The sequence below is a fragment of the Ascaphus truei genome, chromosome 6 (genome assembly GCF_040206685.1).
Source record: "Ascaphus truei isolate aAscTru1 chromosome 6, aAscTru1.hap1, whole genome shotgun sequence".
In the NCBI taxonomy this organism is placed as follows: domain Eukaryota; kingdom Metazoa; phylum Chordata; class Amphibia; order Anura; family Ascaphidae; genus Ascaphus; species Ascaphus truei.
Window position 1 is genome coordinate 48,920,630 of NC_134488.1, and position 12,955 is coordinate 48,933,584.

Here is a 12,955-nt window from a genome sequence, read left to right on the forward strand (position 1 = left end):
GCGTTACTACTGGCCGGGGGCATCTTGAGATGTGGGCACTTTCTGCCGCTCTTGTGATACCTGCCAGCGAGTGGGTAAGGCGGGCAACCGTGTGAAGGCACCCCTGAAACCCCTACCGATAATAGGGGAACCCTTCCAGAAAGTAGCGATGGATCTTATAGGACCCCTTATGATTCCTAGCAGGTCAGGGAAGCGCTACATCCTCACGGTGTTGGATTTTGTCACCCGGTACCCTGAGGCGGTAGCGCTTGGCACCATAGATCCCAAGACAGTGGCAGCAGCTTTGCTGAACATTTTTTCTAGGGTAGGTTTCCCTAGTGAGATCCTAACCGATCAGGGGTCGCAGTTCATGATCGAACTGTTACATTGTCTCTGGGATGCATGCGGTGTCCAGCACCGGCGCACTACCCCTTACCATCCCCAGACAAACGGATTATGTGAGAGGTTTAACGGTACCCTGAAGCAGATGCTTCGGACCTTTATAGAGGCGGAGGGGAAAGACTGGGAGATTCATTTACAGCACTTGCTGTTTGCCTACCGAGAGGTACCGCAGGAATCTACAGGCTTCTCCCCCTTCGAGCTACTATATGGCCGCAGGGTACGTGGACCTCTGGACCTATTCCGTGAGGGATGGGAAGGGGAGGCTACTGCTGCTTCAGTGATCCAGTATGTAGTAGATCTCCGAGACCGGTTAGAGATGCTCATGGGGGTGGCCCAGGACCACCTCAGGGCTGCTCAGACCAAGCAAAAGCAATGGTATGACAGGAATGCCCGTAGCAGAGAATTCATCCCAGGACAGCAGGTGCTTGTTCTCAAACCCACTCGGGAGAACAAGTTGATGGCTGCCTGGTCGGGACCGTACCCGGTTATCCGAAAGGTGAATGAGTACAACTACGTTGTACAGGTAGAGCCTGAGAGGCATATAACATATCACGTCAATATGCTGAAAGAATACAGAGCACCGAGTATTGGAGCAGTAATGGCCATTTGTAGCCCAATGCTGGAGGATCCGGCGAGCAATGCTCTGCCTGATCTCCTAGGGGAGGCTAGGCAGGGAAACACTGTGGAGCAGGTAGAGATAGGGGCACAGTTGAGTGCTAGGCAGCAGGTAGAAGCCACGGACATGCTAGCTAAGTATAGGGCCCTCTTCACTGACATGCCAGGGACCACACATCTCACAAAACACCCAGTGCACACAGGGGATCTGCAGCCTCTGCATAAGCACGCTTATAGTGTCAGCAGAGGTCAAGACCAGTATGGAAAGGGAGATAGAGGAGATGCTGACCCTAGGGTTAATTACTCCGTCCCAAAGTCCTTGGGCAAGCCCGGTAGTTCTAGTCCCTAAGAAGGACAAGACCACCCGGTTTTGTGTGGACTATCGCTTGCTCAACACTGGGACGGTGTCGGATGCCTACCCCATGTCCCACATGGATGAGTTACTGGATGAACTCGCGGGGGCAAGGTATCTGACCACTATGGATTTGAGCAAAGGCTATTAGCAAATCCCACTGACCCTGGAGGCTAGGGAGAAGTCAGCATTCATCACTCCAAGTGGCCTCTATGAGTTTTTGGTGATGCCATTTGGGATGAAGAATGCCCCGGCTATCTTCCAACGCCTGGTCAATAGGTTACTGGAAGGGATGCAGAGCTATGCCAGGGCTTACTTAGATGGCATTGCTGTCTTAAGTAATTCCTGGGGCTCCCACTTAGGACATGTAGCTACGGTGCTGGATAGGATCAGGGAGGCTGGGCTTACCTTGAAACCCACTAAGTGTATGGTAGGGATGGCAGAGGTCCTGTACTTAGGGCACAGGGTGGGTGGAGGGCACCTCAAACCAGAGCCAGCTAAGGTAGAAGCCATAGTTCAGTGGCCTGTTCCAAAAACCAAGAAACAGGTCATGGCATTTTTGGGCACCGCAGGGTACTATAGGAAGTTTGTCCCACAGTACAGCGCCGAGGCCAAACCCCTGACTGATTTGACTAAGAAGCAACTGCCTGGGCTTATCACCTGGACTCCTGCCTGTGAAACTGCTTTCCAGGAACTGAAAACTGCGCTTGCTGGGGCCCCCATACTGGCGGCACCAGACTATACCAAACATTTCCTCATACAGACTGATGCCTCGGACTATGGCATTGGGGCTGTGTTGAGCCAAGTGGGGGACGACGGCAGAGAGCACCCTGTGGTGTACCTCAGCCGAAAACTACTCCCCAGAGAAGTGGCCTATGCCACCATTGAGAAAGAGTGCTTGGCCATTGTGTGGGCACTCAAAAAACTCCAGCCCTACGTGTATGGAAGGGCTTTCACGGTCCTCACAGACCACAACCCCCTGAGTTGGCTGCAGAGGGCATCAGGGGAGAATACAAAGTTGCTAAGATGGAGCTTGGCCTTGCAAGAGTTTGAGTTTACTATTCAGCACAAAAAGGGTAGTGAAAACAGCAATGCTGATGGACTTTCACGTCAGGACTATCCCTCTGAGACTGAGTTCATTAAGGGTGCCAGCAGTGCCCCACTCCCCGTTAGGGCCAGTGGGCCACAGGTCACCCATTAAGAAGGGGAGGTGTAGAGGGAGAGGGGGGTTGGCCCAGTATTAAAGGGGTTGCACCCCATATGGCCACCCCCTGACCTCACCAGGGAGGCAAGGGGTTAACTGGACTGCGGTCCAGGAATGTGGCTTACACCTTGTCATGTCAGGAAACTGTATGTTCCCCTGTTCCCATGTTTCATTATAATCCTGTATTTTAGTGTTTTAAAGTGCATTCTGTATCTCCAGTTCTGGAGGTCGCAGAGAGTTGATATTTGGCCAATGTGTGGAGTCACTGTAGGCATTAAAAACTGGCAAATTTCGACCCACTGAGCCCACCAGAATGGAACTTATTAATATGTGTAGATATTAAAGTGTATATGTATGGTATTTTGGATCTGCTCTGACAATGAAGACTCCATCTGCTATGCTAATAGGTCATGAAGGGCAGCCGGCTGATTGAGCCTAAGCACTGTGATCAAAAGTTAACTGCCTGATTGTTTACACTAAGTACTAATCAACTGACCAAGTACTAATCAACAGACTCTGCCACTCTAATTGTTACCTGAGGGTAGAGAATCATCAAACTGGAGTGGTTTGTAAGTGTTATGTCTACACCTACAAACAATGCAGATACTTCATTTGGTAGACTGGTCGTTGCCCCTGATTTAATTATGGGGGCTACCCATAGAGTCCCAGTACACATAGGCTAATTAGCTGGGGGGCATGGGTTAATCTGTGTCTCCACGTTAGGGATTGGATACAGATAATTGTTCACCAATAGTCTGTATTCAATGTTAAGAATAGGGTTACACAGGTATATAAACTGTGTCAACCCTACAGTTTTTAGTTGTGCTTCTGATTCCACCTGGAATGTCACCAGATTGCTGGAGAATTGCTAGTTGTTACTTCTCCATCCCCCAACCCTAAGTAAGTGTTACCTTCTTGTCTGTTAATTGTACTATATTGCTGTGTTCACCTTTTTAAGGAATAAATATATTTTATTATATCTAAGCCTTGTTCAGTTCAACCCAGATATTTGGTGTTCATTATATCTTGTCATAAGCTACTGTGACAACAGCGCACAGAGGGAGATATGGAACCTCATTATAACACTGTCTTGGGTCACAGCACACAAAGGGAGACCCAGAACCTCATTATAACACTGGCTGGGGTCACAGCGCACACAGTGAGACCTGGAACCTCATTATATATCTGATCATCATCCATTCCAAATATCACAGCACACCAATAATCTCCACTAGTGCCAGCACTCCAGCATCCTACTTACACGTGTCAGACTCTGCAAAATATCCACAATTATTTCCAAGAGGACAACACAGGAAACTTCAGGCTACCAGGTCACAGCAACGTCTGATACAAACAACTCACATGGACTGTAATACAAAACTCTCCAGACACAAGAGACAAGTATTCAAAGTGGTGTTTATTGCGTGTAAAACTAACCCAATTTGCATCCAATGTTGTTGTTAAGACTAGTTTAAACACCAGAAAAAGTCCAATATATATGGGACCCGTTTCAGGTTCTGGATATATTTTGTCTTGTTATATTCATGCATTAATGCGGGTTTGATTAAGCTTAATCAAATTACAGGTCTCCATATTTAATTTACTTCCACATATGGGAATTTTTTGTGCTTATTTTAGTATATTTTAAATAAATATTTGTTGTTATTATATAAATATATTGTTTTATCTGCTCATTCTGGAGATAACTTGGTATACATAATACTTCATTTCATCAGTAACATGTATGCGCCCGAGTGTCTTCCTTCTCATTATAACACTGGCAGGGGTCACAGAGCACACAGGGAGACCCGGAACCTCATTATAACACTGCCTGGGGTCACAGAGCACACAGGGAGACCCGGTACCTCATTATAACACTGCCTGGGGTCACAGAGCACACAGGGAGACCCGGAACCTCATTATAACACTGCCTGGGGTCACAGAGCACACAGTGAGACCCGGAACCTCATTATAACACTGCCTGGGGTCACAGAGCACACAGTGAGACCCGGAACCTCATTATAACACTGCCTGGGGTAACCGAGCACACAGGGAGATCCGGAACCTCATTATAACACTGTCTGGGGTTACAGAGCACACAGGGAGACCCGGAACCTCATTATAACACTGCCTGGGGTCACAGAGCACACAGGGCAACCCGGAACCTCATTATAACACTGCCTGGGGTCACAGAGCACACAGGGAGACCTGGAACCTCATTATAACACTGCCTGGGGTCACAGAGCACACAGGGAGACCCGGAACCTCATAACACTGCCTGGGGTCACAGCGCACACAGGGAGACCCGGAACCTCATTATAACACTGCCTGGGGTCACAGCGCACACAGGGAGACCCGGAACCTCATTATCCCACTGCCTGGGGTCACAGAGCACACAGGGAGACCCGGAACCTCATTATAACACTGCCTGGGGTTACAGAGCACACAGGGAGACACGGAACCTCATTATAACACTGCCTGGGGGTCACAGAGCACACAGGGAGACCCGGAACCTCATTATAACACTGCCTAGGGTCACAGAGCACACAGGGAGACATGGAACCTCATTATAACACTGCCTGGGGTCACAGAGGACACAGGGAGACCCGGAACCTCATTATAACACTGCCTGGGGTTACAGAGCACACAGGGAGACACGGAACCTCATTACACTGCCTGGGGTTACAGAGCACACAGGGAGACCTGGAACCTCATTATAACACTGCCTGGGGTCACAGCACACAGGGAGACCCAGAACCTCATTATAACACTGCCTGGGGTCACAGAGCACACAGGGAGACCCGGAACCTCATTATAACACTGCCTGGGGTCACAGCGCACACAGGGAGACCTGGAACCTCATTATAACACTGCCTGGGGTCACAGAGCACATAGAGAGACCTGGAACCTCATTATAACACTGCCTGGGGTCACAGCGCACACAGGGAGACCTAGAACCTCATTATAACACTGCCTGCGGTCACAGCACACACGGAGACCTGGCCCCTCATTATAACACTGCCTGGGGTTACAGCGCACACAGGGAGACCTGGAACCTCATTATAACACTGCCTGGGGTTACAGCGCACACAGGGAGACCCAGAACCTCATTATAACACTGCCTGGAGTCACAGCACACAGGGAGACCCGGAACCTCATTATAACACTGCCTGGGGTCACAGAGCACACAGGGAGACCTGGAACCTCATTATAACACTGCCTGGGGTCACGGCACACAGAGAGACCTGGATCCTCATTATAACACTGCCTGGGGTCACAGAGCACACAGGTAGACCTGGAACCTCATTATAACACTGTCTGGGTCACAGCGCACACAGTGAGACCCGGAACCTCATTATAACACTGCCTGGGGTCACAGCGCACAGGGAGACCTGGAACCTCATTATAACACTGCTTGGGGTTACAGCGCACACAGTGAGACCTGGAACCTCATTATAACACTGCCTGGGGTCTGAGGGCACACAGAAAGATTCAGAACCTCATTATAACACTGCCTGGGGTCACAGAGCACACAAGGAGACCCGGAACCTCAATATAACACTGCCTGGGGTCACAGCGCACACAGGGAGACCCGGAACCTCAATATAACACTGCCTGGGGTCACAGCGCACACAGGGAGACCTGGAACCTCATTATTACACTGCCTGGGGTCAGTGAGTACACAGGGAGACCTGGAACCTCATTATAACACTGCCTGGGGTCACAGTGCACACAGAGAGACCCAGAACCTCATTATAACACTGATTCATACACATTGTATTGCATATAGATATGTACACACACACACTGCTCTGCTATAGACACACACTGCTCTGCTACACACATGTACACACACACTGCTCTGCTCTGCACATGTACAAACACACTGCTCTGCTATACACATGTACACAAACACACACTACTGTGCTATACACACATACACACACTGCTGTACTATACACATATACACACACTGCTCTGCTATACACACTTACACACACACACTGCTCTGCTATACACACTGCTCTGCTATGCTATACACATGTACACACACTGCTCTGCTATACAAACATACACACACTTCTTTGCCACACGCACACAATGCTCTGCTATACACACACACTACTCTGCTATACACACATACACACACTTCTCTGCTATACACATGTACACACACTGCTCTGCTATAAACATATACACACACACACTGCTCTCCTATACATATGTACACAAACTACAATGCTATACACACACACACACACACACACACAATGCTCTGCTATACACACGTACACACTGCTCTGCTATACATGTGCAGGCATGAATTGCTCTGCTATACACATGTACACACACACTGCTCTGCTATACACATGTACACACACTGCTCTGCTATACACACATACTGTACACACATTTCTCTGCTATACACATGTACACACACTGCTCTGCTATAAACATATACACACACACACACACACTACTCTGCTATACATGTGCAGGCATGAATTGCTCTGCTATACACACACTGCTCTGCTATACACACACTGCTCTGCTATACACATACTGCTCTGCTATACACACACTGCTCTACTATACACACACTTTGCTCTGGTATAAACATGTACACACACTGCTCTGCTATACACATGTACACACCCACTGCTCTGCTATACACACACTACTCTGTTATACAGTACACACCCACACACACTGCTCTGCTATACACACATACATACACACTGCTATGCTATACAGTACATGTGCAGACATGAATACCTCTGCAGAGCATTGCAGTAAATACATTAACCTCTGCAGTGCCAGAGTGCAGTTCCCCTGCCCACCTTTGCCTCGTGACGCTGGCTGTTCTGGCAGAGAAGGAGTTAAGAGTAACTGGTAACTTCAGACAAACTTGTCAGAAACCTGCAGCGCATCGCGACCTTGCCTGACATTGCTCCGCAGCACATCGCGACCTTGCCTGACATTTCTCTGCAGCACATCGCGACCTTGCCTGACATTGCTCTGCAGCGCATCGCGACCTTGCCTGACATTGCTCTGCAGATCATCGCAACCTTGCCTGACATTGCTCTGCAGCACATTGCAACCTGGCCTGACATTGCTCTGCAAAGGGAAGGGAACTTACCAGTAATAGGCTGTGTGTGCTGCAGTCTGCATCTTGCCAGGAGTCCCCGCTCTGTGACACTGTCCCAATATACCTCCCTCTCCCTCCCTTTCTATCCTCCACTCCTTCCTTTCTGCCTCCCCTCACCCTCTCTTCTCCCCCCCATCACTCTTCCCATCTCCCTCCCCCCTCTCTGCTCTTCCTTTCACTCCTCTATTCTGATCTCACTTTCTAATCTTTCTTTTCTCTGATTTTCTCTTATTTTTCTAGTCCTCTCTCCCTCTTCTCCCCATTCCCCCTCCTCTCCCCCTCTTTATTCCCCTTTCTCCTCATTCCCCCTCCTCTCCCCCTCTCTATCCCCCTCCTTCCCCCTCTCTATTCCCTCTCCTCCCCATTCCCCCTCCTCCCCATTCCCCCTCCTCTCCCCCTCTCTATTCCCTCTTCTCCCCATTCCCCCTCCTCTCCCCCTCTCTACTCCCTCTTCTCCCCATTATGCCTCCTTCCCCCTCTCTATCCCCTCTTCTCCCCATTCCCCCTCCTCCCCACGCTCTATCCCCTCTTCTCCCCATTCCACATCTTCTCTCTCCATTGCCCCTCTTTTGTCCCCTCTCTCCCCGCTCTCCCTCTTATTCCCATTCCCCCTCTTCTCAACATTCCCCCTCTTCTCGCCCCTCTATATTCCCTCTTCTCCCCATCCCCCCTTCTCCCCATTTCCCCTCTTCTCTCCCCTCTCTATTCCCTCTTCTCCCCATTCCCCCTCTCCTCCCCATTACCCCTCTCCCCATTCCCCCTCTTCTCGCCCCTCTATATTCCCTCTTATCCCCATTCCCCCTCTTCTCTCCCCTCTCCCTCTTCTCCCCATTTCCCCTCTTCTTCCCTCTCTCCCTCTTCTCCAAATTCCCCTCTTCTCCCCATTCCCCCTCTTCTCTCCCCTCTCTACCCCCTCTTCTCCCCATTCCTCCTCTTCTCTCTCCTCTTTTCCTCTTCTCCCCATTCCCCCTCTTCTCTCCCCTCTCTCCCTCTTCTCTCACCTCTCCCCATTCCCCCTCTTCTCTTCCCTCTCTCTCCCTCTTCTCTCACCTCTCCCCATTCCCCCTCTTCTCTTCCCTCTCTCTCCCTCTTCACAGTAAATCTGGCTCCAGGACATTGATCCTCTCATTCTGTCCTGTGACTGTCCCATGTACAACTCTCTCCCCCGTCCCTCCTTCCATCCATCCCTCCCTCCTTCCTTCTTTCCCCGGTCCCTCCTTCCATCCCTCCATCCTTCCTTCTCTCCCCATCCCTCCCTCCTTCTCTCCTTTTCCATCTCTCTGTCCCCTCCCCTCCATCTCTCTCACCCTCTACCCTCCACTTCTCTCTCCCCCTCCATCTCTCTCACTCTCCACCCTACATCTTCTCTCCCCATCCCTCCCTCCTTCTCTCCTTTTCCATCTCTCTGTCCCCTCCATCTCTCTCACCCTCTACCCTCCACCTCTCTCTCCCCCTCCATCTCTCTCACTCTACACCCTCCATCTTTCTCTCCCCCTTCCATTTCTATCTCCCCCTCCCATCTCTCTCTCCCCCTTCCATCTCTAACTCCCCCTTCCATCTCTCCCTCCCCCTTCCATCTCTCCCTCCCCCTTCCATCTCTCTCTCCCCTCCTCCATCTTTCTCTCCTCCGTCCATCTTTCTTTCCCCCTTCCATCTCTCTCCCCCTTCCATCTCTCTCCCCCTTCCATCTCTCTCTCCCCCTTCCATCTCTCTCCCCCTTCCATCTCTCTCTCTCCCCTTCCATCTCTCACTCCCCCTTCCATCTCTCTCTCCCCCTTCAATCTCTCTTCCCCTTCCATCTCCCTCTCCCCTCCTCCATCTACCTCTCCCCTCCTCCATCTTTCTCTCCCCCCTCCATCTCTCTTTCCCTTCCATCTCTCTCTCCCCCTTCCATCGCTATCTCCCCATACCCTCCATCTCTCTTCCCCCTCCATCTCTCTCCCCACTCCATCTCTCTTCCCCCTCCATCTCTCTCTCCACTCCATCTCACTCCCCCCTCCTCCACCTATCTCCCCCCCTCCATCTCTCTCCCCACTCCATCTCTCCCCCCCCTCCACCTCTCTCCCCACTCCATCTCTCTCCCCCTTCCATCTCTCTCCCCACCCCCTCCATCTCTCACCCTCTCCAACTCCCCCTCCAGCTCTCTCTCCCCTCCATCTCTCTCCTCTCCATCCATCTCTCCCAATTTCATCTCTCTTCCCCCCCCTCCATCTCTCTCCCTCTTCCTCCTCCATCTTCCTCCCCAATCCACTCCCTCTCCCTCCCCCTCCATCTCTCTCCCTCCCTCCTCCATCTCCCTACCCAATCCACTCCCACTCCCTCTCCCTCCCCCTCCATCTCTCCCCCTCCCCCTCCATCTCCCTCCCCAATCCACTCTTTCTCCCTCCCCCTCCAAATCTCTCCCCCTCCATCTCTGTGTCCCACCCCCTCCATTTCTCCCCCCCCTCCATCTCTCTCCCCCTCTATCTCTCTCCCCTTCCATCTCTCTCCCCACCCCCTCCATCTCTCTACCCATCATCTCCATCTCCCTCCCCCGTCCATCTCTCTCTCCCCCTCCATCTCTCTATCTCCCCTCCATCTCTCTCCCACTCCATCTCAATCCCCCTCCATCTCTCTCCCCCCCTCCATTTCTCTTCTCCCCACTCCATCTCTCCCTCCCCCCTCCATCTATCTCCACCCCTTCATCTATCTCCACCCCTCCATCTCTCTCTCCCCCCTTCATCTCTATCTCCCCCCTCCATCTCTCTCCCTCCCTCCTCCATCACCCTATCCAATTCACTCCCACTCCCACTCCCACCCCCCCCATCACACTCCCTCCCCCTCCATCTCCCTCCCCCAATCCACTCTCACCCTCCCCCTCCATTTTTCTCCCCCTTCATCTCTGTGTCCCACCCCCTCCATTTCTCACCCCCCTCCATCTCTCTCCCCCTCTATCTCTCTCCCCTTCCATCTCTCTCCCCACCCCCTCCATCTCTCTACCCATCATCTCCATCTCCCTCCCCCGTCCATCTCTCTCTCCCCCTCCATCTCTCTATCTCCCCTCCATCTCTCTCCCTCTCCATCTCTATCCCCCTCCATCTCTCTCCCCCCCTCCATTTCTCTTCTCCCCACTCCATCTCTCCCTCCCCCCTCCATCTATCTCTACCCTTCCATCTATCTCCACCCCTCCATCTCTCTCTCCCCCTTCATCTCTATCTCCCCCCTCCATCTCTCTCCCTCCCTCCTCCATCTCCCTACCCAACCCACTCCCACTCCCTCTCCCTCCCCGCTCCATCTCTCTCCCTCCCCCTCCATCTCCCTCCCCAATCCACTCTCTCTCCCTCACCCTCCATTTCTCTCCCCCTCCCCCTCCATTTCTCTCCCCCTCCATCTCTGTGTCCCACCCCCTCCATTTATCTCCCCCCTCCATCTCTCTCCCCCTCTATCTCTCTCCCCTTCCATCTCTCTCCCCACCCCCTCCATCTCTCTACCCATCATCTCCATCTCCCTCCCCCGTCCATCTCTCTCTCCCCCTCCATCTCTCTATCTCCCCTCCATCTCTCTCCCTCTCCATCTCTATCCCCCTCCATCTCTCTCCCCCTCCATTTCTCCCTCCCCCCTCCATCTATCTCCCCCACTCCCCCTCCATCTCTCTCCACCCCTCCATCTCTCTCTCCCCCCTTCATATCTCTTTCCCCTATCATCCCCCTCCATCTCTCTCCCCTACATCTCTCCTCCCCATCTTCCATCTCTCTCCGCCCTCAATCTCTCTCTCCCCTCCATCTCTCTCTCCACCTCTCCATCTCTCCCTCTGCCTCCCATCTCTCCACCTTTCATCTCTCTCCCTCCCCCCTTTATCTCTCTCCCCCTCCTCCTCCATCTCCCTCCCCAATCCACTCTCTCTCCCTCCCCCTCCATCTCTCTCCCCCTCCATCTCTGTGTCCCACCCCCTCCATTTCTCTCCCCCCTTCATCTCTCTCCCCCTCTATCTCCCCTTCCATCTCTCTCCCCACCCCCTCCATCTCTCTACCCATCATCTCCATCTCCCTCCCCCGTCCATCTCTCTCTCCCCCTCCATCTCTCTATCTCCCCTCCATCTCTCTCCCTCTCCATCTCTATCCCCCTCCATCTCTCTCTCCCCTCCATCTCTCTCTCCACCTCTCCATCTCTCCCTCTGCCCTCCATCTCTCCCCCTTTCATCTCTCTCCCTCCCCACTCCATCTCTCTCCCCTCCATTTCTCCCCCTCCATCTCCCTACCCAATCCACTCCCTCTCCCTTCCCCCTCCATCTCTCTCTCCCCCACTCCATCTCTCTTCCCATCACTCCACCACTCTCCCCCCACTCCATCTCTCTCTCCCCCTCCATCTCTTTCTCCCCACTCCATCTCTCTTCCCCCTCCATTTCTCTTCCCCCTCCATCTCTCTTCGCACTCCATCTCTCTCCCCCTTTCAACTCTCTCTCCCCCTCCATCTCTCCCTCCTCCATATCTCCCCCCCCCCTATCTTTTCCCTTCCTCCATCTATCTCTTTCCTTCCCCCTCCATCTATGCCTCCCCCTCCATCTTTCTCCCCACTCCGTCACTTTTCCTCTCCCCCTCCATCTCTCCCCACCCTCTCCATCTCTATCTCCCCCCTCCATCTCTTTCTCCGCTCTCCATCTCTCTCTCCAACTCTCCCTCCGCTCTCCATTTCTCTCTCCCCTCCATCTCTCTCTCCAATTCTCCCTCCGCTCTCCATCTCTCTCTCTCCTCTCCATCCATCTCTCCCCTCCCTCCATCTCTCTCCCTCCCCCTCCATCTCTCTCCCCCTCCATCTCTGTGTCCCACCCCCTCCATTTATCTCCCCCTCCATCTCTCTCCCCCTCTATCTCTCTCCCCTTCCATCTCTCTCCCCACCCCCTCCATCTCTCTACCCATCATCTCCATCTCTCTCTCCCCCGTCCATCTCTCTCTCCCCCTCCATCTCTCTATCTCCCCTCCATCTCTCTCCCTCTCCATCTCTATCCCCCTCCATCTCTCTCCCCCCTCCATTTCTCTTCTCCCCACTCCATCTCTCCCTCCCCCCTCCATCTATCTGCACCCCTCCATCTATCTCCCCCACTCCATCGCTCTCCCCCCCTCCATCTCACTCCCCCTTCATATCTCTTTCCCCTATCATCTGTCTCCCCCTTCCATCTCTCTCCCCCTAACATCGCTCTCTCCTCCCTCCATCGTTATCCCATTTCCATCTCTCTCCCCACTCCAGCTCTCTCTACACCCCTCCATCTCTCTCCGCC

At 52.6% G+C, this 12,955-nt stretch overlaps 1 protein-coding gene across 1 annotated transcript in view; it reads left to right on the forward strand.

Moving 5' to 3' along the window:
* The window catches only part of SCN2B (sodium voltage-gated channel beta subunit 2), an 84,535-nt gene that overhangs the window by 32,506 nt on the left and 39,074 nt on the right, over positions 1-12,955 (forward strand). The gene's annotated exons all lie outside the window — the stretch shown is intronic.